Consider the following 24,852-nt stretch of genomic DNA (forward strand, 5'->3'; position numbering starts at 1 on the left):
CAACGCTGCACCGGCGCGTCGCTGCGACCGCCGACACGAACATTGGTTATGCAGCTTCTATTCCAGGCAAAATTATGTCCGCGAGAGTAAAGTGAGGCGTAATGTTCCCTTTATTAAAAACCATGTCTATGGTGAAACGTTTAGCACTAATGAGAGTTCCGATACAAGTGAAGCTCAGCTGCAGTGCGTGGCTACCGACGGCGGACAGCGAACTGCGGCTCGGCCATGCTCGCATCGCAGCTGGTGGCGCCGCAAATATCGGCATGTTTTCTTCATCGTGTGAAATTATTGCGAGGAGAGGGTAAACCGGCAACGACGGTAACAAAACATTGCTGCTTGGGAGCGTCAGCGGTTTGTACTGAAGTGCCGTCTGCTACAGATTCGAAGTGAACTGAAAAAGGCCTAGCGACGATATCGGTGGCGAGTGATTAGCAGCGGTGAAGCTGCCGGCGATGCCAGAGCGTAGCCGCGACCACTCCTCTGTCACCGAGTGGTCACGTCGCTGTGCCGCAGGGAACTCCTCTGTGCCGTGCGAGAGGCAGATCTCGCCGTCAGCCGGCAGTCCGTGAACTACAGACCGCCAGCCGCAGTTCGCCCCGATGCACTCGTGTGCCCACTGGGGCGCCCGGGTACGACCATGATTCGATGAAATGGCTCATCGGGGCGCCCTGCTGCGATTTGCCAAATTTGCCATCATTTTCGTGGACTGGATGCGGCAGGCCAGTGTTAGGTGCAGAGCGGGGGGGGGAGGGGCGCTTTCCCGGAACGGCGCGGAAATTTGCAATTGGCAGTGAAGTTAGGGGGGGCTCTTGCTCGGAATTTTACGGTAGATTCCAAGGGCACCTGGTTACAAAATTAAGCTCTCCCCCTCTTTTGACTTTGCTTTCTTCATTTTAATAATGGCTTAAGTTTGTCAAGTTCTGCAAAGGTTAGGGAAGATAAAATACTCTGGGAATTAGAGCAAGCTTTTTGGTTTAAGTTTCAATCGTGTGACATAAGAAACGAAGGACAAAGCATGATGCAAGTGTTCACAACACTGCTAACGTTCACCTTAGTTTTGACAGTAGTTGCTACTGTGAATATAGCTTCAATAAGATTGCTACGGTTTTTTTTTCTTTTGTTTTTTCAATAATTTGATTCATTATAAACATAAATTACCTAAATCAGCAGTTGGCAATAGAAATAGCTGATACAATAATGTTTTGACCATAGTTTTACTAGTACATGCGCACTAAATTTGGTGCCAGCTGCGTTGTAGCATTTGGCGTGGACAAATGAATTCATAGCAGTTCAAGGCAACAGCCTTGCAGGTGTCACTCATGCTTGTGACTACTATTACTGCAATTGGTTATTGCCTTATTGCCATTTGGGTGGCTAAGTCATGCAATGTATGGCGGAGACTCTTTTTGTAATGGTTATGTACTTAACAAACTTTATAGCCTGGGCAGCCAGTTTTGTGGTGTTATAAATGCATTGAAAAAGCAAATTTTCAAACTGTTATAAATTGTCTACAAGCACAGGCATAACACATCCATTAGACGTCATCCTTTATACTATTCATTCAGTATTTCATTTTAATGATATAGGGTTATGGAGGAAAACAAGCAGTAAACAGGCAGCATAAAGCTTACTTAGATATCTACATCAAAATGTTGGAATATATTTGCAATCTATGCAATCCTTATTCCAGGCTCCTTTAGTACTGATGACGGACAACTCCCGTCCTGAAAAGGATGCTCTGAAAAAGATATGGCCCACAGCAGGAACAGCTCCTATGCCAGTTTGATGTGCTGCAAGCAGAATGGCGCTGGCTAACTGCAACCGCTAACAAAGTCCCAAAGGAAGACCGATGTCAGCTGATGGCTGCCTTCCAAATGGTAAAGAAATGGCCATTTAAGAATTGCCTGACGAGATGACTGTCGTACATACTAAGAGGTGTTGAAATGAAGCAAAGTGCAATGGAAATGCATATTTAAAAATTTTTTTGATGATATCCGAGTGCAAAGAAATTTGCCTGGCATACATCATCACACTGATCTAAGCAGCAGACATTACTTCTACTTGTCGCATACTTACAGTCCACTAACAATAAAATTACAGCAGTGGCTGTCCTTAGGTACTCAGGTGTATGAGCCTCAAGACTTTGACAGCTATCCTGTGTTGACAGTGAGACTGCATACATTTTCTTTACAAAAAAAAAAAACACATCTTTGGAGCATATGTGCATTTGCAATGGTAGCTGTCCCAAACTTTCTTGCATTTCAGTAAACTTGATTGTATGTTCATATATGAAAAAATTGCCTAATGCAGCTCTTATTGCTGAGCTCAAAAGGAGGGGAAAATAAGCTAAAATAAATCTGTAACAAGAACACTCACCATGGGAACTTGCTAAAACATGTCCATCTGCTTATGATAATGACTATAATCAGCTGTGCCTCCACTCCAAAGGTCGAGTAAGAAATGAAATACAAGAGGGAAAAAGGGACCTACTGTTTGTGAGCAGTATTGCTTGTTGCTACAAGAAAAAGAAAAGGTACTTATATATTACTAAAAAATCAGGTTTTGGTTATGTCTTCAATGATTCAATGATCCTAAGCCCATCCACAGACTGCAAAAAATGAAGGGCTGCTGGTTATATTTGTCCATTAGTGTAACAAATGGACTCATGACCTACCTTCGAAACAATCATACCTTTAGGTCTGACACCTTGTTAGACCAGAGCTGATCATATCCCCCTTTCTATTCTAATTTATTACATTGTTAGATTTCTTGAATTTGTTACCGCACGGGCATGTTTTACTATTCTGCTATTTTACCAAGTATAAGTTTATTTCATTTCATATTTGGTCAGTCACATTTCTCTTTCCCTTGCCCCTGAAAAAGATTTATATTAGTAATTCTACTCCCAATTGAACACGCCTTCAGGAAACTTGGTTTCGTCTACCAGTTTTATTTTAATCTTCTATCCTTTACTTTCTGCTTTGCAGGAAGGTAAGTCTAGTGTATTGTCAGCCCCTGCTTGTGTGTTTGAACCTGTTTTCAGTTTTGTCAGCCCTGCTTATAGATAACAGCAGGACCCATACCTGTCATTTTTTATATCGTAAACACCATTCCTTCCCGCTTTTCTCCTCCCTCACCTTTTTTGTTTAACCAAAGACTTCCGCTTGCTAGGCGCACTTTCTTATTCTCCTCCTAATCCCCACTGGTTGTAATCGTGAATGTCCTGAACACGAAAAATTATGAGTGAGATCCTACTTGCCTTCTAATTTACAGATACTGTATGCAAAGGACCTGAGCCAGCTTCAGGCAGCAAAGGAGCACCTGCGCACTGTTGGTCATGAAGCCTACATCCGCCGAGTAGAGGCATTTTTTGCTGTGAAAAGGAGTGGGTACAGATGTACCGAACAAATCTAGCGACAAGGGAGCACAACACAAATAACTATTCGGAAGCATCAATAAGAATCCTAAAAGATGTTGTCCTTTGCCGCACAAAAGCATACAATGCTGTTGCCTTGGTCGGAAAAGTATTTTGAGACCAGGCTTCTGCGGCATGCGCACCATCGAGAAGTGTCACATCGCCTCACGTTTGAGCACCTGCTGTAAGACCTGCCAGAGCTGCCCGCAGGGAGCATCAGAAAATCTGGCGAAACCTACTACGTGCCCAGCTCCTCAAGCACGGCGGCACACGAGGTACAAGCTGATTTGGGCATATGCAGCTGTCGGGTAGGCAGCCAAGGTGCCTTCTGTAAGCACGAGGCTGCAGTGCAGAGGGCCTTCGGAGGGTGGTTCCCTAACAGCCCTATGCTCACACCAGCAGATTGCAAGCAGCTCGGGCAACTTGCACTAGGTGAGCGATGCCCCCCACTGGAATTCTATTTGCCAATGAGGCCAGCACAGCAAGGTGTCAACATAGCGGAAAGTGACTCGGGTGCACCGTCACAAGAGCCAGGCCCAAGCACCGCTTCCAACTTCAGTCCACAGGCAGGGCCCAGCACTGCTCATGACTACTGTCCAGAGCCAGGGCCAAGCACTGCTCCTGACTTCAGTGCACAACCAGAGGTATGCCGACACTTTCTCTCATGTCATTTCGAGGTGTGAATAACTGTGTGCAATGCTTTATATCCCAGATTCAGTAGTGCCCCATGCTTAGAACAGTCATAATAGTAGTCCAGATTGTATAACGGCACCTGATAAAATTGTGTCCGATTGTGTACAATGCCAGCTGTGAACACAAAACTCTTCTTTACATATTGCTGCACACATACATGAAAGCACATGGGCACTTCAAAGCCACAACTTGTGTAGTATGTCATCCAAGCTTATTTCAGGGTGACTATTTCTCACAACCTTTGCCACTGATACAGACAGCATATGGCTGGCAGTAATGTTCAGTATTAAAAGCACACAACTTCAACAAGCAACCAAAACATGTACAGGGACATTGCACAATGCGACAACGCCACATCAATATGAATACACGTTCGTCTGCGCAAAGACAGAACAAGGTTTACCCATAATGCAAATAGCCTGTAGACATGTTATGTAACTAAAGATTACAGCCTTCACAGATCGAACTTACATAGTTGACTATGTGTAGCTGCATGTCTGATTATGAACGCTTGATGTTTGATCTCTTCTACTGTAGCCTGTGTAAACAAATGGTGCAGTAGCATGTAACATAATTATTCAATATATAGATGCTAAACAAACACTTTTAAAAATTATTTTGCAGGACACCGAAGAAATGTACAGTGCATTGGAAAGGCACTGAGAAAAATGCACAAGCTTGCAGAAGGGAACGCCGCCTACAGAGTGTTGCTGAGGAGCTTTACCGATGGAATAGGAAAAGTTTCCAGCAGCAGTGGAGCATACAGCATGCTCCTGAGGCTAAATGCTGCTGCTCGAGCAGAGAGATGCCACGGAAAAAAAATGTGGGTCCAGCCAACAGCCTTGGCAAGGCGCCAACCCGGTGTCACCAGAAAATCTGCCCGAATTCCTTCTGGTCGGCCAGCCAAAGCTGGCAATGCAAGGAAATCTAAATGCAGGCACAAATTAAGCGATTCAGTTTGTGCGAATGTGCTGGCAGCTAAGATCCACTAAAGCTGACGGCAGCTAACATATCAGGTATTTCTTTCTTAGCTGCACCAAATCTTTAAAAATTGCCTGTGGCAGATAGCACAATTTTAGCACTTGAACTAAGTTGATGAGGCAGACAATAATCCCCGGACAATCAAATGTGCAATCAACTAATTATCACAATTTTGCTAATTAGTTCTTTACTAATTATAGCACATATTGCAATTTACATATTGCAACTAGCAAGTATGCAAGGCATATCGACTGGGAGCAAATTCTGAGGATGGTATCGGTCTGCGTTTTACGCTGTCAAACTAGTAATTAGAACAGCCGTATATTTTGTCGAACACTTTAAAAATGAATGCCCCGAAAATGGCATCATCCTGAGAGTTTGTGCCAAGTGGACACACCTTGCAAACTCACTGGCTACAATTTGTAAATTTCAACGTATGCCGTGAACTAAATTAAGCAATTAGTGATCTTTACAAAATTATTTAAGCATTTACATCATTTGTAGCAGTAACGTCTGCCTCATCGAGTAATGTAGTTTAAGGGTTAGAATTGTACTACAGTATAGACCACTTATAACGTAACCGCTTATAGTGCAGGACCGGATATAGTGCAGCCTTTTCAGACTCCCGTTAATTTTCCCATAGCACTCCATGTATACACGTATCGCTTGTAGTGCAGTTGCGGGAAACGAAATACCGGTTACAGTGCGGCTGCCTGGGAGTACGGAAATCAGCAGAGACGGCGAAAACTCCCCTCAAACGGGCGCCCCAAGGAGTGATCGAGGAAGAAAGAGACGAAGTGGAGGAGAAGGGCACGTGGTGCGAACGAAAAGCCAGTGCGGCTGACACCAGAATCTTGAGTGCGAGTCGAGTGCGAGCGAGGGCCACGAAACGGCCAACGCTCGCTTCACGATAACGGCAGTAAACGAAACTTCAGCAACTTCAGCGAGCGAGCGGTTGGGCGGCGCCGGCACGGCGAAGGGCGCACTCAGAGACCGTGGAATGTGAGGGAGGAGGGCGGCAGGGAAGCGGATTTCGCCTTGGCAACTCCGCCGCTTCGGTGGCTCCCCTCGCGCTCCCTCGTAGCTCCCTCACTTTCGACTGTCACCGTGCACCCCCGCCGCCGTGCAGGCGCCGCCGCTACAGCCAGCCCGGCGTCAGCTCCCCGAAGTTTCGTTTTCTGCCGTTATTGGGAAGGGGGCGTTTGCCGGCGTGGGTAGTTTCGTTGGCTGGCCTGGGACAGCGCCGCTGCTTCCCTCTGCGCCATAGCCGCAGCGTGCAAGGTCAACACATGACTAGAAAGTAGAGGAAGCATAAAGGAGAAAAAAGGGTTCACTGCCATTTTCTACGCATGGCTGAGACGTCAGCACGTACAGGCATGTTCCGGCGCAACACAGAATTGGCGACCTTGCCATGTGAGAGAGGGTGAAATGTCCACCGCGTTTTTTTTTTCGTTTTTTTTTGTTTGTTCGCGCCCGACATTGAGGGGTCTCCCCTAAGCTTTTACTCTATGGCGGTGCCGGAGCAATGCCGGTCGGAGGCGCCGCTGCGTTATTGATTTGAATTAACGAGATTCGACTGTACATTGAATGCAAACGTTCTAGCCGCATGCCTCGACTGTCGCATACACGTGGCGGCTCGATGCACATGTTTTGCATATGTGCGGGCCTTAAAAATTGTTGCTTTGGTTATAGTGCGGTACCGCTTATAGTGCGGATATTCGCGACTCCGGCGACTTACGTTATAAGCGGTCTACACTGTATATTCCACAGGCAATTTTAAAAATTTAGGTGCAGCTAAAAAAATCTTTGTATTTAGAGGGGATATAGGGCTGAAAGGTCAACTTTCGAACCATTTAACCTATTTTAATTGAATTTTCCAAAACTTTCATCAATCTGGCACAAAGTAAGTTATGGTCATTGTATTAAGCATGAGTGTTATCAGCTTACAAAAGCATTTCAAAACTATAGCACTTTTTTTTAAGTGATACCTTCTAGGTGCCATATAATGCAGGATAAGGGCAGCCAATTCTTTTTTTTTATTTAAGAACTGTAAACTGTAAAAATCCCATCACTTAAAAACCAAGTTTTTTTCCTTTTGTTTGTTTTGTCACCATATGTCCAATACCTGATATTTTCATTACCAGAAATTTAATTTAGGTGAGAAATACCTTCTCTTGTTTCTGACATAATTTCACTTGAGAAGCCACCTTAACAGCAGAGCAGCTTTCGGTAAAGGAGAACCAATTAAAAGATAGCAGAACATACTACTTTTTTGGTGGGAGCAATTGGTTGAAGGCCCCTAGTCTACTGACCCCTTTCACGGTGATTCCACGGGTGCTGCCATCTTTGATCACGTGGTGACGCGTCCATTTCTTGCCTCAACTGCCTCCGTGTTTACAATGGATGTACCTGACGCCAGTGCGGCTTAGCAAACCTGTTTCGGGAGATGTCGTAGACGGTGACTGGGTGGACGACACGAAGCTTTGGCCGCAGTTTCAGAGAATATGCAAAAGCGCTTTAGGAGCTGATTAAGCTACGTCCAAGCAGCGCGAGCAGTGTATATGGTGCTTGCTCTAAAAGCGGGGCTATTTATTCGAAGCTATCCAAACTTTCCGCTCATAAATTGAATCAGGATTAGTGTGTTTTGCTCTTCGTTGTTTATATGGCAAATATTTTGAAGGAGCGGCTTGTCATGTTTCTGACTCAGTAAGTTGCTCGGTGCGGTCACTATCGGATTAGTTTCTGCCTAATTGCCCGTGGGTGTGCTCAGTTCCAATAGATTTGTACTTGCTGAGTACACGGCTTGAAAGGTAGCTACTTTGCACATTGTAATACCTTGCAGTGAAGATGTATTATTGCTTACTTTTGTACCTACTATGACAGGAAGTGGCGCTACTCCCTTTATCATTGTTTAACGAGCAGTACTTACTCTTTCCGACGTACCGGAGCTGAAGCCCTTTCTTTGAAGGTTAGCGATATAACGCTAGCGGATGAGCAAATTTCTGTATACTCAAAGAAAGCCGTACATCTCGAAGTTCACAGTTGCAGCAGCGGTTCGCGAACTTAGCCACACATACTCATAACATTCCTTAATATGCCCGTCACTATTTCTGCAGCCAACTAGTGCACATGTCTTCAACCCACAGGATTCAATCCAGCATGATTGGAGCTCAGTGCGTTAGCAAAGCTCAGTTGCATTTCCGACAGCTGATCGCACAGAAGCAAGGTAGAAGCAGAAAAGGCTTCGTATTCATGTGCGGTCACTGAGATCACGTAGGGCACACCGCTGAAAGCGCCATCCCGTTTCCCTTGAACAAAGTGCTCCGCAATAAATGTCAATAAGCTGGGCCCCGTTCTACACAACACTGCTCGGTGGCACTCACTTCAACTTGTCCTTTTTTCCTGGTTTAGAAATTACCCTTGTTTGTGCTTGTGAGCTGTTTCCCTTAGTTGCTTGCTCGATGTTTACAGAGAAAACAAGCGTCTGTTCATTTAAAAAGATCACAAAACTGTATTACTTGAATAAAAACATGCTGGAATTTCACTTATATAATTCGTTATTCGGGCTGCTCACTGGATGAGACCTATGCTGTCTGTGCTTCAGAGCTGACTGCCTCTCCTGTTTCTTCTGCTCCGCTCCTCGACAGATCTGAACCTTGCGTCACTGACCGTGCTGCGGCCAACCGAGCGTGCAATATTCGCAGGTTGTCTTTCAAGGATGTTTCTCAGAGGCACATGACAAACATAGGCAACGGTGTGGGCAGACAGCTGCCTTGTCCTGTTTGACATGGAGTGCCTCTGTTTTATGCTGGCATACCCTTGTTGAATGCTAGCACAGCTGTTGCTCCAACGCTGCTGCAGTCTCTACTGTTCTCAGGAATGCAAACTCCATCTTTGGACACCTTGTCCACACTAATGCATTGAATGATTGATTTGCTTTCTGCATCTGCATTCTCAAACATTGCATAAGGAGATCTAGCTTACTCTGCTGTTTGCATAGATGCACTAGCTTTGTTGCAATGTCTACTCTACTTGGGCATCCGTAAGTAGAAATGCCTGACCAACAATGGAATCAAGTCTGCCTTTGAGCACAGCAGCCCAATGCTCTAATCACTAGGCCATGATCGCACGGATACCCCTAGCGTGCTGAAGCCCACTAGCCCTTTGAGATGTGTGGCGAGTGTGCCACATGGTAGTTTCTTGGGAGCTCGTGCTTTGAGGTGCTGTGTTAAAATGCACGGAATTGTCTCACATTCTCTAGTACTTTCCTCTTACCACCTAATGCTATGTAGAAATTGTACGACATTGTGCCACCTTCATGACTGACCCAGGTTGACCATGCTTCAACATTTATTTGCTGCAGTACTAATACCATCCATGTTCTAACATAGACTGCAATACAAGTCTCTTCATTTCCTTGACAGAGGCCCTTACTCTCGATGTGGTACAAACATCTCCCAGCTTTAGTGAGCAATTTTTTTTGCTTGATGCACTAGGTTCCGCAGAATCACAAAAAGAAGAGGGTGCTTCTGCCTATACTGCGTTTTTAATGGTCGCTGTGGTCGATGTTCTTGTGTGAAATGTCAGTGTATGTGGGTACCACTGCTCTTCTGAGCTACATGCACCTTGGTCTCGGCTACAGCGTACAGCCTGAAGTAATCCTCTTTTGGTGCTTGTCCTCTTTCTTCGAAAGTGCTTTCATATAGATTGTTTTCAGTGCAGTTGACTATAACTGCCAATGTTTGTACCTGCTTTTTTTTTACCCCCGTACAACAATGCCTTTGGGCGATGTAGGTATTACTAAGAAATTACTAAAAATAAAATGCATGCACACAAAGTTATGTACCGATGAACATCAGAAGACACTGCAGATTTCGTTTAGGCAGACTCATTCATTCCTACGAGTTTCCTTGCTGCCCACTCATGACAAATGTATTTCATAAAACTAAAGGACTACATTTGTTTGCAGAATTTGAAGAACACAGTTCCACATCTAACAGTATGTGGTGAGACTTGTAACAATGGCTTTTAAGCTCCTGACGGTGCACAGGCTTTGCATGTCATCAGGCGAAGGCTGATGTGCATTGCCTCTAGCTACTGGCTGCCATTGAAGCAGGCTTTGCAGATGATCTTGCAAATTTTCTCTCTTTTTGGTAGAAGCTTAATTGTCTTTAGCATCCTTTCATATTGCTTGGATCTCTAAAATAGCCAATGCAGCTGGTCCAAGTAACAAGTAAGCTGAGGTAATTAAATTTATCAGCTACAGTGAAGTCAGTGTTATTGTGAATGGCATAGGCTCGAAGTTAATTCAAGACATGTGCCACAATCGACGCCCATGGAACTTGAACGGCTCCAGCTGGTGGAACTTAAGTTTACCATAGGTCAATATGTTTTCCTGGGTTGGGTGAACCACCCGAGAAAGCAGGTAGCCTTCGTTGTGATTTCATCATGTTTTGTGACTAATTCTCCATATCGCGAAGAGTCACTCCATTCTTGTCTATTGGCTCATCCAGGGCCTTATCAAACAAGCTTCTGGAGTTTGGAATAGAGCATCTTTATGCAGCCAACAAAAATTCTTGCCTGTGCAGCCGAGAGTTTCACGGTTTTTCCTTTCCTTTTTGAAGTATCCACCAAACCTCCAATAAGCATAATGCGGATAAAAGAGACAGCAGGTAACACAAAGCGTCACCGCCAAAGTTATTTTTAAAGTTGATTCAAATAGTTCGTAATGTTGCATTCATGTGTCCCATTATCCGCGCGTTGTCCTCTTCGCACACTTAAAAAGCGCGAACAGAGAAGTGCAAAGCTTGCCCAGCATCCTACTTAACGTTTCTCATGGTAAGAGAGGGACTATCTAAATAAGCAGCTGCATACATTGACTCTCTCTATTGCATTTGTTGTATGCCACTGAGATTGCCAATTTTCTGTAGAAAACAATGCATCTTTATTTCCTGGAAGCCGCGCTTGCAGCGACCAACAATTCCAACTTGCCATTGCCGCAGGTGGAGTGCTCAGCGGAGCACGTTTACTTAGAGTGTACCTACGTCAACAGAAGAAATGCTACGAATGCGACAAATAAAAATAGGAAGAAGTCCACAGTAGCGCTTTCTTTCAGTAGCGCTTTCTAAAAAATAATTATTTATTGTGTTTCCTCTGTATTCATTGTACTCTCTCTCACGGCTGCTCGATGAAAGCATGTGTGAAAGCTCTGTGTTGATGAAAGCTCTGTGTTGCACAGAGCTTGGGCAGGGGTGTGATGCAGAAATCACCTTCTGCTTCACACCCTTGTTCAAGCTCCTGAGCCAAACTCCTATGTGTGTTGTCTGCGAATGAAACACGATATTGAGAGTGCTGTTTCTCCACAGCACATAACACGCTGCAAAACGTACTAAAGAGTAACTGAAAGCATGCGTGTGTTGCACATGAATCTGCACGCCTCTTACCTTAATCCGGCGGCCACGTTTCAGCGATTCCCTCCACAAGATTCGCTTACAGTCGTCAGTGAATGAAACACGATAATGCGAGCGCTCTTTATCCGTGTCACATATTCTGACGTGGCAAAACATACGACGCCAAGTAACTGAAAGCACACAAGTTGCATATGAATTGGAACCCATCTTAATTGCGCTGCCATGTTTCAACGATTATAGGATTGAGCACAGAATCTATTTCATTCGTTGATGACTGTACACACAAGAATGAACTCGTGTACACAGCCGAACAAGCTAATCACCGCGCGACACGAACATGCTGGACACTATTTGTGAGCCGAATGTTTACATCATGTGGTTTACATTCAAGCACATACAGCGCCGCCTTGTGTATCGCATTTTAATTTCAGCCCTTTTAATTGGCTGCGACAAATCTGGTGGCTTGTCCGCGAGGCAGAATTGGTACATTTTTTTGCAAAGGCAGCAAGTGTATATGTGTTATTTCATGCGTCCCTTGCTCCTTCATTTGCCAAGTGTGGTCACGTGACCCTAGTCATGCAATGCCGAGAAGCCACCCCTAAGGCACTGACATATCTAGCACAGATAAACAAATAAGGTGATAACAATGCGCCGTGCACTCCGCGCCGCGCTTTGCAGCTTCTGTGTGTGGATGAGTGCACACATAAGTGATTCTGAAATTTGCATTGCCTTTTCTATGCAATATTTGATAGAGGCTTTTCCTTTCTCATTCCGGTTTGCTGGCATGTACGTCGTACATGTTTGTTAGGTGCCCTTACTATACTGTCTACAGCAAAGTACATTTAAAAAAAGTTACCCCTGCCACATACAAAATTATTCTGTTCATTGTGAAGCAGCAACCTACCATTGTTCAGTTATTCAAATGTGTATATTTTGTAATCAGGTAATCCTCAAGTGTCCCAAAGTTGGCCGCGCATGCACCTGTTGCTGATGTTGCACTGGTTCTAGTTATTGCAAGCATGGGGCGTGGCTTTCCTTCATAGTTATGGTTCAAGTACAAGATGGAGCTAGGTGCTCTTGCCAGGAGCAAATACAGTAACTCTAATCCTAGACCAATTGTGCACACTATCTTGTTTTCCATTTGCTTTGCACACTTTCAATGCAGTGTGACGATGCCTAGAACTGAGTGGAAAATTATGGCTTGTGTGTGATCTGGGCATGGAATATTGCATAAATTTTGCCTATCAATTAGACTTCAGCGAGCACCATGTAGTCAATGACATGCCCTCTGGCGCAAGAGGGACAACAGTGGCGCATGATGTCTCCGCTAACAGCAAAAAACAGACATGCAAATGATCCTTCCGAGCGTGAAGACAACATTGTTCTGCGTGGCATTCAAGCCAGCTGATCTGCATGTAACCCAACTGCATTAGACTAAGGCATATAGGTGAACACCATGCCTGCAAGAATGTCAAGGGCTAGAAGAATATGGGCTCTCTATACTGGCCAGAGCCAGGCAGGCCATGTCAAACATATTTTCTGATAGCCTCCACAAGATGATCACAGCTCACGCAGGCCAACCTGACCTACTGAAACTTCCAAAACTTTCCATAACCACTTACAACTGGCAACACACTATTTGCATCCGCTAACTCGCATAACTTTGATTGTATTTGATTTGTATGATTCTCTTGAAGTCAGTGCCTACCAGCAGCCCAGCAAAGGCATGTCTCGAGGTGCAGTTCGTAATATGCAAGTAGAAACAGCTGAATCACTAGAGGAAGCATTGGACTCGGAAGGAGCCACGATACCAGCAGCATTCTCAGTGGGTGAAAGCCAAATGACGCTGCTCACTTCACCGACACCTAGGCATCATCGTATTGTGAAGTACTGCAGCTGGCTGACGCCTGTGTCACCATACATACCCAGAATGTTGGCATGCTTTAGATGCCACGGGACTGGTTACAAACAAGAAACAAGACATGCATGCGACCACCTGTTTGTATAAAGTGGGGCACGAAACACGAACCTGAAGACTGCCCCACCTCATTGTTTGTTTACAGCGAAGATGGGCACCTTGCCCAAAATACCCCAAAAAAGCTTGTTGCAAAAAAGAACTGAAGAAGCACACAGAGGCCATGTAGCCGATCACTGCACAGTCGTCCTCCAGCTCCCATGAAATCGAATACACCAGACGAGAATCAAGTGACCATGCTGCACAATACAGACAGAACAAGCTGCTATACAAGAGCTATACACAAGCAGTGTCTGAATAATCAAAATGGAAACTTGGCCACCGCAGTACATTTGGACATTGCACTGAAACGATTATGGATGATTTCAAACTGAGAGTGACCTTAGTAGACATACTGCATCAAACAGAGCAGCTAGACAAGCAGCAAGCTGCTCTCTGCACGCCTCCTTGCACTTGAAAATGAGCAGCATGGGAAGAAGTGGACCACAAGCTGCAGGAGAAAGCCAGAGGAGGTGGGAAAAGCAGGCAGCGCCTGCAGTCAGCCACACCGGAGCCTAGAAATTCTCATAGTAGGTGCACATCCTGCAAGTCTGCTTCTTCGGTGCACACAAAAAAAGTGAAACACAGCAAGAAGCCGCAACAGAAGAGGCTGCACCAGTCAACAGCTACCATGAGGGCTGTGCTCCCTCAAGATAAACTGTGCACAAGAAAATGACAATTGAAGAAGCCATGTCACTTCTGTTTGCTAAGCTTGAACAGGTTCTCATAGAACAAGGCAAAATAGCGAAAACTTCACATTCAGCAGCAGTAACAATGCCAGCAGCAACAACAGATGATGGCAGTGTGCATGGATTAGCATGGACAACTCCAAATCCTCATTCAATAATCGGAGTCATCTTCGCTCAATTTTTTCATGAGATTCTGAAAGACTGTGAAATCCACAACACCAATACCCTACTGCTAGCCTCCCTCAAACATTGCAGACGGCCGCTACTACACGGCAGAAGCTTCTACTGAAGTGCTAGTGCGACCTAATGCATGCGATCTCATAATGTAACCCATTGAAATAGCTGACCTAATGGTCAGCTATTTAGCAAGAGGGCCAACTCGTCGTCCTTCTACTCCAGGAAAACAGAGGCACAACGCCAGACATACAAGGATACAAAGGCTAACTCCAAGCGACTATAGAGCATCAGGCATAGTGAGGAGAGGCTCAAACGAGAGCAGGCTCAAATGGCCATCTTTGTTTACACAGATGCCCCACACATATAACTGAACATTATTCTATACTGCACCTCTTATGAGAAAGTTGCAGCAGTGTGCTGCAGGCTAAGGGTGGAAGGAAGCCGTTTTGACATTGGTCTACCTCTGTCACAAAACCAACCGCCGCACTCAAGGAGACATCACTTGGCTTTGACATCTGCAAATTCACTTTCCCTTGCACAGAATACTCAGTGGACATCACTCACATTGGGGATACAAAGACGCATGGCCAAGAGGATGCAACCTTCAAGAAGCAGACACCGCAGACCTCAAGTTAGCAAATGACAGCAACTATCCCAATGCCACACCCGCCACTCAAACCACAAGGACAGTACACTGATCTAACCTGGGCGACTGCAGCCTTCGTTCATAGTGTCAGTGCAATTGTGACCCGAGACGCAGCCACCATTATCTGATCAAGATAACACTTCAAGTGTAGGTGAAAATGTGCCACATTCGCAAAATCATGGCTACAGGCTGGGAGCATTTCCGTGACTCACTTGAACCTGCAGAATGTGAAGGCGTTGAAGAATGGCTAGCAACAATGTAAGGAGTGACATGCGAACAGAGCTTACTGGAGTAATATCCAACCCTAACCAGCACCTGCTGCAACTTTGGGGCGAGCAAGCCAAGCTGCGTACTGCATACTTAAATTGTGGCCACAAGCAACAAGCCCTGATCAATGTTCTACACAAGACTGACCAGGCAAGACATTGTGCTAAGCAACTCACCAGAGACCAGTGGATGGACCGCTGCACGTTATTTGCACACATAGCTCTCAGTAAGCTGTGACACACATTCTCAACTATAACAGGATGAACTAAAAACTCTAATACTATTTAAAACACGATGTTCAATCTACCGTGCACGTCTGAGGAATTTGAGGAACAAGCAGCAGATGCTTTCCCCAACCACCTCACAGCAACCGACCGTCCCCAGACTTAAATGCACCTTAATCACCACTTGCCGAGGAGGGAATCGAAAGCCTCTTTACGATGGCAGAACCTGTTGCTGCTCTCGAGCATGTCAACACTTGAAGCGCACTTGGCAAAGATGGAGTCACTTGGCAGATGTTGAGGAATCTTCCCGAAATTAGAAAGCAAGCACTACAGCTTGTAATAAATGAAATCTGGAATATTGGTTAATTTCCCATGTGTTGGAAACACTCGATGGTGATGCCATTACCGAAACCAGGCAAGAAACCAGACAACCTTCAACCAATCTCATTCACATCGACAACATGCAAATTGCTTGAACAAATGTGCCTCGCGAGATGGGCTGAACTACCATCTGAGAAAGAGGACTGTTTCCACCTGTGCCAGATTGGTTTGTGACCCAACTTTGATTTATGCGACCATAGCTTCTTTCTGCATGAAAGCACCACCAATACCAGCCGCTGCGGAAGAAAGGTACCTGGGATCCTAGTCACAGTAGACAAGATGGATGTTCAACACAATCTGCAACGAGGTGGTACTGGTGGCTTTTAGTGACGCCTGCTGTTGTTAGGGTTGCCAGTGTTGTCAAAGCCTTCTTATGCAACCGGACGTTTCAAATATGAAGTGGCAGTAAACAGCCAAGGACTTTTACCAACTGCACAGGTGGAAATGCACGTAAAGCCTGGGCCGCCACACTTGATTGCAGGAGTGATTTGCTGCAGAGATAAGAAGGTGACTTAACAGTTGCTGATAACATATACAAAGTGCAAGTACGTGCAGTATGGAATACCAGTTAGGCCAAAACAAATGCATTTACTCCAAACCAATTAGAAAAGCTCAATATTTTCTTTTTTTTGTCTGCAGGATGCCACTCATGTGCTTTGGGTGAGTATGCACAGGGTTGTATAAAGCTGCATAGGTGAAATTATACTACTAGATGCAGCTGTTAAGCCTAATGTTTTTTTTTTTTTGGCTAAGTTCTTGCTCCTTGCACTCATTCAAGATCATTAACTGCAGCACAAAAGTAATGGAGCACTAGCAGAAGAACAAAGGCATGTAATGTGCTCAGTGGCACACCGACGGGGGGGATTTGGGGGTTGGAACCCCCCCCTGAGGCCGACTTAACCCCCCCTTTTGTTTAACCCCTTTTCTTTCCTTACGCATTTGAGTACTGCAACTAAGATGTAAGACGCGCAATCGTCTGCACACTCGCAAAAAGCGCATTTTATTGACAATTTCCCATGAAGAAATCGAAATTAGTGCTGTTTAGATGGTATTGGCAAACTGTCAACCCCCCCTGGCAGAGATCCTGGGTGCGCTACTGAATGTGCTTGTCTCAATTCTTGGGCTTGTGCCATCTGTTTTACAGTAATAGCGGCTGTAACAGCCTTGGTTGTTCTGATGCCTACTGGTGTTGCCGTGGGAATTCCCAAATTTCTTGCGAGAAAATTGCAAATAAAAGGATTCTCATGTGCAGTGAGTATTTGAACTTGCAACCGAAAGATTGGCAGTCCATAATTCTACATCTAAGCCACTCTGCTGAAGCTACAGCCGTGGCGAATAATGATCCTGGAGAGCGCGATTCAACAGGTGCCATGCTTGGCTAACACCTGTTCAATATTTGTGTACTGTATATATAGAGCTGGCGTTCACGCCTTCAGGTTGTGGCACATCACCGTCCCACTTGTGGAGGCAGTCCTTTGTTAAATTTTCTTCTTACACGTAATGACAATGATCGGATGTGTCTGCTTAGTCTCCATTATTCTTTTTCCAGTGCTTGGCTTCTCATGCCTACTGTATGGGACTGCTGATGTCTTGTTTTCCCCAAGGACAGAGTAAGGCCTAGTGATGAGGTAGCCCAAATATAGATTTGAGAAAACCAAAACGAATTCAGCATTAACAAGATAAAGGGTTGTTTTGGTTGACACCAGTGGCCAAGTCTGGATGTGAAAGAGGACCAAGAAAAGCCGAATCTTTCCACTTCATCACTGGGAGGCATAACGTCCACAAGCAAATATGACTCGCACTTATTTTACGTCTCAAAAGGATATTACTCACTTGCATCGGCAAGTGTTCATTCCAACAGACACCGCATGAAGCAGGCTTACTGTGCATTACATTTCACCAGCTATTACGAGTGAAACTGCAATTTTCTTAATGCCACAACTTGCCCAATTCTGTGTTTTGCAATAGCATGTGTGCAGCAGTGCTATTAAGGTGCTTAAATACTTGTGAATAGTAGTAGAGAACAAAAAAGAAAGTAAGAAAGCAGTGGCTTTTCGTGCGCAGACTATGCATACACCTGCTGTTGCGACGGCCATTTTTCCCTGTCTGCTTAACCATTTTAAACAAGAAAAGCATATACACAATTATTGTGCAAGATCGGAGAACAACCAAACCAGAGGTGTCCTTGGTAAGCGAGGTATGGTTATTTTATGCCATTTTCTGCAACCCTGCTATCAGGCCTTCAGGTTCATGATTTAAAGAGTGACGAGACAGTTTGACAATATTAATCATTTTAAAACTTAGCAAAACCTTTTTGGGTTGTTTGTTTTTGGTTTCGGACTCGGCAAATTGCACATTAAGCAGGGGTGTCGGAACAAGGGGAGCGAGGGGAGCGACGGCTCCCCCTCATCTACAAATGAGGGAGCATGGCTCAAACTTGTGCTTCTAATTCTTGCGGTACCCGCATCGTCGGCAACATCTGAACGATCCTTCAGTGTCCTGCAACATATGCAGACGTGCTTTCGAAGCACAATGTCCAAGGAAAGGTTGATGCATCTACTCCTTTTGCAAATGCACGGTGATTTAACCGCCACTTTGAGCTTAGACTCCGTAATTGAGATGTTTGTTGTAAAAACCTCGGAAAGGAAGTCCATGTTTGGCACAGTGTGACCATAAGATGCACGAGCGCATAAATGCGTTTGTGCGACATTGTAGCATTTCAAACATCACTTAGGAATATACATTTGGATCCTAGGTTGATTACATGGTATAGTTCATATTGATACAGTTTGAAGTAGACACGGACGAAGCGAGTAAACTGGACAGAACGAGCGCTGTTCTTACCGGTTTACTCGCTTCGTCTGTCGTCGCGCTGTTTCAGCATGAATACGTACCAACTAGCCCAGCTGGCCATGGTATCGTTATAGGATTCATTAATATTTCTGTGTATGGAAAGCATGTTTAAGATGTGTAAATTATGTTTGTGATTACATTAAATTTATTTTGCAATTTACATATCCATACACATTATTTCTGCAATTTTATTGTGAGTCTACGACGAATATGTGCATGTCGTAATTTTTTGGGGCTCGTTTACGATTTATGGTGGTTTGTTCCCCCTGGCTAGCAGTGTCTCACATGTTTGAAATTTAAGTTATTATTTTCTGATGTGTCATAATATTCCATGTTTTGGCTGTAGCTTGGAATATGTTGTTGTTGCTGCTGTAGGAGATTATGGCGCCAAAGATCGTACAAGTGAAAAGCTGTCAAATTGGTTTACTTACCTCTTTTCTACACTTATATCCATACACGTGTGTTATCGTATGTGTACTCTAGTTTGCTGTCGCTCCCAACGCTACCTGGACAGGCATACCATGTCGATTTAAATATGTCTCATTGCCAGCTTTCTTATGTTTAATCTCCTTGACAACCTTGTTAACTGGGGGTAAACTAGAATCACGTCAAATGATGAATGTATATAAAGACAGTCTGGCAAAATCTATAGAATATCGCTAACAAACACTTTACCAAACGTCTCACAAAACATACTGTTCAGGCACTACGTTTTTAATTGTTTGCTGCAGTTAGTAAGCCAAAATTGTAGTTTGTTTATAATATTGCCTTTATGTCAGTGCGTTGATTGTGTTTATTTAGTAAATGTTGGGCACTCGAGATGAATAAATTATGATGATGCTGATGTCTTGGTAGTGTTCTTTTTTTTCGCTCCCCCAGTGAAAATAAAGTTCTGACGTCACTGACTTTAGTGATGTCTTAAATGTGTTATGCTTTTGTTCTTGTTGCAGTTCTTTATGGAAGGGGAGTGTGTGGTGCCATGGATGGAGTCTTGCCCTTTCCTTCTGTACAATATGTACTTGTTCTGTGTCCAAGGCCATTTTACATTTGAATGGGATTGTAGCATTTTGTTAAGTTATGGCTCTCACCTACGCTTGAAAGTTTGTTACCCGCTGCTGGTGGCATACTTGCACGTGTGTGACATCTTTTTCAATAATAGAAAGTCTTTCACTTATCCTGTGTACTGCTTGTCTTCATCTTTTTGCATTACAATTTACCTATTCTTGCTCTTTTGTTGCATTTCATATTAAAAATGGCTATCATAGTTGACATCATTTAACCATTTTGCACACAATATGGATAAGGAAACCTGCCGTCAGGTTATATTCACAGTGTAAGCACAGAACCATCTCGGACCGCGCCCAGCCTATCACCCTTCAGTAGCCAAGAAGAATGCAACACCCCCATGTTTATGATATTAGCATGTTTGTACGGGCAGTTGTTCTTACAGTGGCCTGTTTGCCCAGTGCAGAAGCTGCTGCGGGATGTCAGAATCTCTTACAAAACATTGGCTTTGCAAGGGATACAGCATCTGGCATGTAGTTTGTCACAGGCAATGGCTTCGGGGAAAGTTGAGTTTACTCACTTGCAAAGGGAGAACCAAGCTTGTTGGATATGAAGTAAACCACCTGTACACTCGGCAGCCTTCTTCATTTTGTTTGACATATGCGGCTATAGCAACCTTTGCTTTATCTACTTTTTGTCAGGCAGCAGTCTTTTGCTTCCGAAACTCACTCAGGATAGCTTTCAGTAAGCCGGACAGTAATAACTGGAAAGCCAGCACATGCTAATCATTGCACTTAGGATGCAAAGCTTCATGCAATATGATGGCGTAAATAAACGAGGTTGTTCCTCAAGGCCTTATAGCACACGTCATGAGTTCGGAGCAACATGATGCATAGCACTTTTTTGATTCCTGGCTATAGGTTTTAGCAGTTGTCGCCATGGTTGAAGTGCAGCGCGAAGTCAAGAAAACGTACATATCAATGAGCAGTGCCCTGGTGAAGGAGAAACTAATGGGAAGCCTGTTGAACATGTGGCTGACCCTGTTGCTGGCTTCATTGGGCAAAGTGTGAAACAAGAGAAGGAAGTAATCAACGTATTAGAAGGTTTTGACATATAGATGCCATGCTAAAGTTCTAGGGCAGGTCGCTGTCATAACACGCTAACAGGTCTTAGTACGCAGGCTATGCACAACCAAGTACGTATGGCTTCTGTTGAGCAAATAATGGCTCATTGTAAATGAGGCGGATGGAGTGGACATAAAAAAACCACAGCTCCAATAATCTGGTTTCACTGGTATGAACAGTGTTTTGCCAAGTGCATCACCATACTCCCCGATCCCTTCTTGGGCGACATCAGTGAGGACCAGCTTGAGGCAAGGAGTAATTGACGTCTTTATGAGCTAAAAATGTATGCATGCATGGAAAGCACATTGCATCTAAAGATTGGGCACTTCACAGGGGCTCGGGAGACAACGGATTATTGACAGAGGGCAAATACAAGCTTCTCTGCTATTAAACACCGAACACTGTTGCCAGGTAGCAACCTCTGAAAAAATCCCCTCAAAGGGGGAATCATCTTTGTGCATCAATTAAGAGGGCAGGCAGGCAGAGCTCCTTGAGTGATGTTGCCAGCTTCAAAGGGCCCACTTTGCATATCCTGAATGCTTTCTTCTTAGCCTTTGCTTGGTGCAAGCCTTCTTCCATCCAAAAGTTGTCATTGAGAGCCAGTAGCGCATCCAGGATCTCTGCCAGGGGGGGGTTGACAGTTGGCCAATACGATCTAAACAGCACTAATTTCGATTTCTTCACGGGAAATTGTCAAAAAAATGTGCTTTTTGCGAGTGTGCAGATGATTGTGTGTCGTACATCTTAGTTGCAGCACTCAAATGCGTAAGGAAAGAAAAGGGGTTAAACAAAAAGCGGGGGACTAGGGAGTTAAGTCGGCCTCAGGGGGGGGGGGTTACAACCCCCGAGTCCCCCCCCGTCGGTGCGCCACTGTTGAGAGCACTGTTGTTTTGATGGCAATACAGTTCAGAAGCAATTCTAACAAGCCTCCCTTCCTAGTTGGTCTTTTGGAACGTTATGGTGTTTTCATGGAGTGACACCATGAGATGACAAGCAAGGTCACTAGATGCCTCCAAGCCCTTGTTTTTCACTCTGTTCTGTTAGTAACAACCATGAGACCTGATAATAACAAGCTCAAGTTTGGCACTCATGCGGGTAGTGTGCAGAATATACATAAAAACAAGCACAAAAACAGAAAAAAAAGAGAAAGGATAACGCTCACTGCACAGAGGATAGATGATGTTCCCAAGCTCAGTCAGTGTCAGCTTTTGATATACACTAACTGGTGGCTAAAAGAGGCTACAAATATTTAAATTGAAGCTTCTAGCAGGACAGGTGCCAGAAAAAAGCTTTGCTGCAACCATCTTGGCAACCTCTTGTCCCCTTAATAAAAATCGCCCTTCCCTATTAACTTCAGCCCTCCCAAATAGAGCAATCAATGTAATCAATGAGCAGTGCCCTGGTGAAGGAGAAACTTCAGGCTACTTGCACACTTATGAACAAAGAATCAATTCTTAAACAGCATGCGTAGTCCAATCAGAAGCATAGGCATGAATTGGCATTGTGCTCCTGCTCTAAAGGTGAACAATGTGGTCTACAATGGCAAATGTGCTTTAGTAAGCTTCACCACGATAACGAATTTGTAATGCAGTGAAACGGCGAAAAGATAAATGTGGTGTATGTAATGTTAAACAAGATTTGATAAAGCGAAAAAAATCCAGAGCGTGACACGCATTGCTGAAATTAACACCTGTTGTCATGGCAAACGTGGAGACACTGCGATGGCTGCGACCTTGCCAAGTGAAAATGGCAGCACTCATGCAAACCAACCAAACAGCTGAACAGCCACTCACACCCGTTGGCCACCTTACCATGCATCGGACTACCCAGGGCCACATGTAAGTAAAATTTGGAATTATGGTTGCGCTGTCTCGGCATGTATGTTGGCAACGTGACCCCTGTGCCTGGCTGTCCAACGCTACACACAACTCCTCCTCAGCGTGGGAATGTTCGCATTTCCAGCGAAGTTTGGTGTGTTCCTCACATTGGACAGCAACCCGCCTGCAATCTGAAGGGGAAAAGGCCATAGGGGAGGCTTCCGCAGAAGCTGGTGGAAAGGAGCTTGTGGTGATCAACAGAGTAAGATATTTGCTGGCTGCTTCTGTAGCCCAAAGAGGCCCCTAAACAGTGCATCTTACATTCGACTCACCCCTGTGCTAGCGTCGGAAATAATTGCCCTTCTTTGTTCCATTCATGACCACGTGAGCTGCATCATTGCACGAAGCAACGCAACTATTGCTGTACACATTTTCTTTCAAAGCTGCCATAAGGCACATTTTATTAATTCAGGAAAATATTTCTATGATCACCTACAAGGCATTATATTTCTTCCTTACAGACATTTCTATATCATTTGAATGTGCAACATGTTCAAACCTAGTAATGAAATGGATTGGGAAACGCAGTGCATACATACCACCAGAAAATGTGTTTCAAATTTAAGTTCACTCATCATGTTTCGAAAGCTGCAACATTATCTCAAATATTCATGTTCTTGTAAATGTTAGACGATATGCACCATTTGCAACTTTTGCAATTCCGCAGAAAATATTGTCTGCTCGGTATAGCAATATCATGCAAAAGGTGTTGGTCAGTCCTGTGTAATGAACCTGCATAACTGACACTTTCTGCAATTTGTTCAAAACCACATATGTAAAGAGAGACTTGCCACAAAGGTAGCACTTTTCTGCTGCTTGATGCTGAATTAGTGAAGAATTTGAAGGTCAGGAAGACCAACAATGCCCGACTGCATTATTTAGTGACATAAAAGAAAATGGAGTGCCCTAGCACAATGGAGCTTCACTCAGTGCAAGTGGGTTTGTTATCTTGAGTCTCCAATGCAAAGCCTATCGGGCAGTAGTAGTAACAACCGACTTGAAGGCCCTGAGCTGTCTTCAGGTCCCATGACGATATAGGCTGTTTACATTCCCATTCTATTTTGATTAGAATTACCTAATCAGTGGTGAAGCTTATTTGCCTCCCCTCCACTTTGCGAATTATGACACAAGTGCCTTGTTTTCCATGGTCCTGAGCTGCACAAATTCTGCACTCCTTGCAGATACTGCTTAAGAATGCACATGGACTTCGGAGGTCTTCAGAACACTGGGGTAAAGCCAGCACTTCTAATGCAGCCAGTATGCCTGTACGACCACTTGGTGCAAGCTTTCATTTTTGTTTTACAGACACACTCATTTCAATAACTGTGTAATAAAAGATTCGGAAATTACATTTCTCGAGTAAGTACTCTACTATCCTGAAAGAACTATGTAATTGCGGGGAATTCTTGCCTATTTGCACCCTTCGTAGCATGAAGCAGTTGATAGCAGTCTCCTCCCACTTTTGGAGAATTCAAAACTTGCGCCATACAGAGAAACATAATTCAAAATTTGAGACATGCACAAATATGTTCATATATTTACGCCCGCACTCCCTTCGTGATAAGATTGGCATAACTTGCATAATACAAAGTAATTTAAGATATAGGTCTCGTTTTCAGCTCGATCGTCATGCAAATGACATCTAGAACGGAGGAACGTGAACGAGCTTTGTTAGTATCGTAAACTTCATACTACGCCAGGTAAACAGCACAATCTCGCGATAGCCGGCAGCCAATGAGATCGAAACGGGACCATATGTCTGTGAAGGCGCAAATGGAGACCCGATCCTTCTCCACCGCCCCCGCTGCACGGCTGCACCACTCGTTTCAAGAAGCACAGTACACAAACTACACGTTTCGCGTTGTACAGCACGAGGTCGACGCAATGAGCGGCACGGCTGCACCACTCGTTTCAAGAAGCGCAGTACACAAACCACACGTTTCGCGTTGTGCAGCGCGCGGTCGACGCAATCGCCGATATGTAACTTGTAGGATGCAGCACATCCCTAGAACTCCGTAAAGCAAGTGCACATGGTTACGTAAAGGGCAGACACGGCGACGCCGCAGCTCTGGTTCGCTAACTCGATGAAGCGCTAT

The 24,852-nt window shown here is 44.5% G+C and overlaps 2 long non-coding RNA genes across 2 annotated transcripts in view; both read left to right on the plus strand.

Annotated features, from left to right (window-relative positions):
* LOC125942298 (uncharacterized) overlaps positions 1–24,294 on the plus strand; it is a 41,508-nt gene extending 17,214 nt beyond the window's left edge. The window contains exon 3 of the long non-coding RNA XR_007464977.1: positions 23,938–24,294. This is a non-coding gene — a long non-coding RNA (uncharacterized LOC125942298). The remainder of the gene's footprint in view (positions 1–23,937) is intronic.
* On the plus strand, positions 1,564–8,736 carry LOC119437358 (uncharacterized). Its single transcript, XR_005189336.2, has 3 exons — positions 1,564–1,877; positions 3,274–4,059; positions 4,733–8,736. It is a non-coding gene; the product is annotated as an uncharacterized LOC119437358 (long non-coding RNA).
* Positions 24,295–24,852: the final 558 nt, after the last annotated feature.

The sequence above is a fragment of the Dermacentor silvarum genome, chromosome 1 (assembly GCF_013339745.2).
Source record: "Dermacentor silvarum isolate Dsil-2018 chromosome 1, BIME_Dsil_1.4, whole genome shotgun sequence".
In the NCBI taxonomy this organism is placed as follows: domain Eukaryota; kingdom Metazoa; phylum Arthropoda; class Arachnida; order Ixodida; family Ixodidae; genus Dermacentor; species Dermacentor silvarum.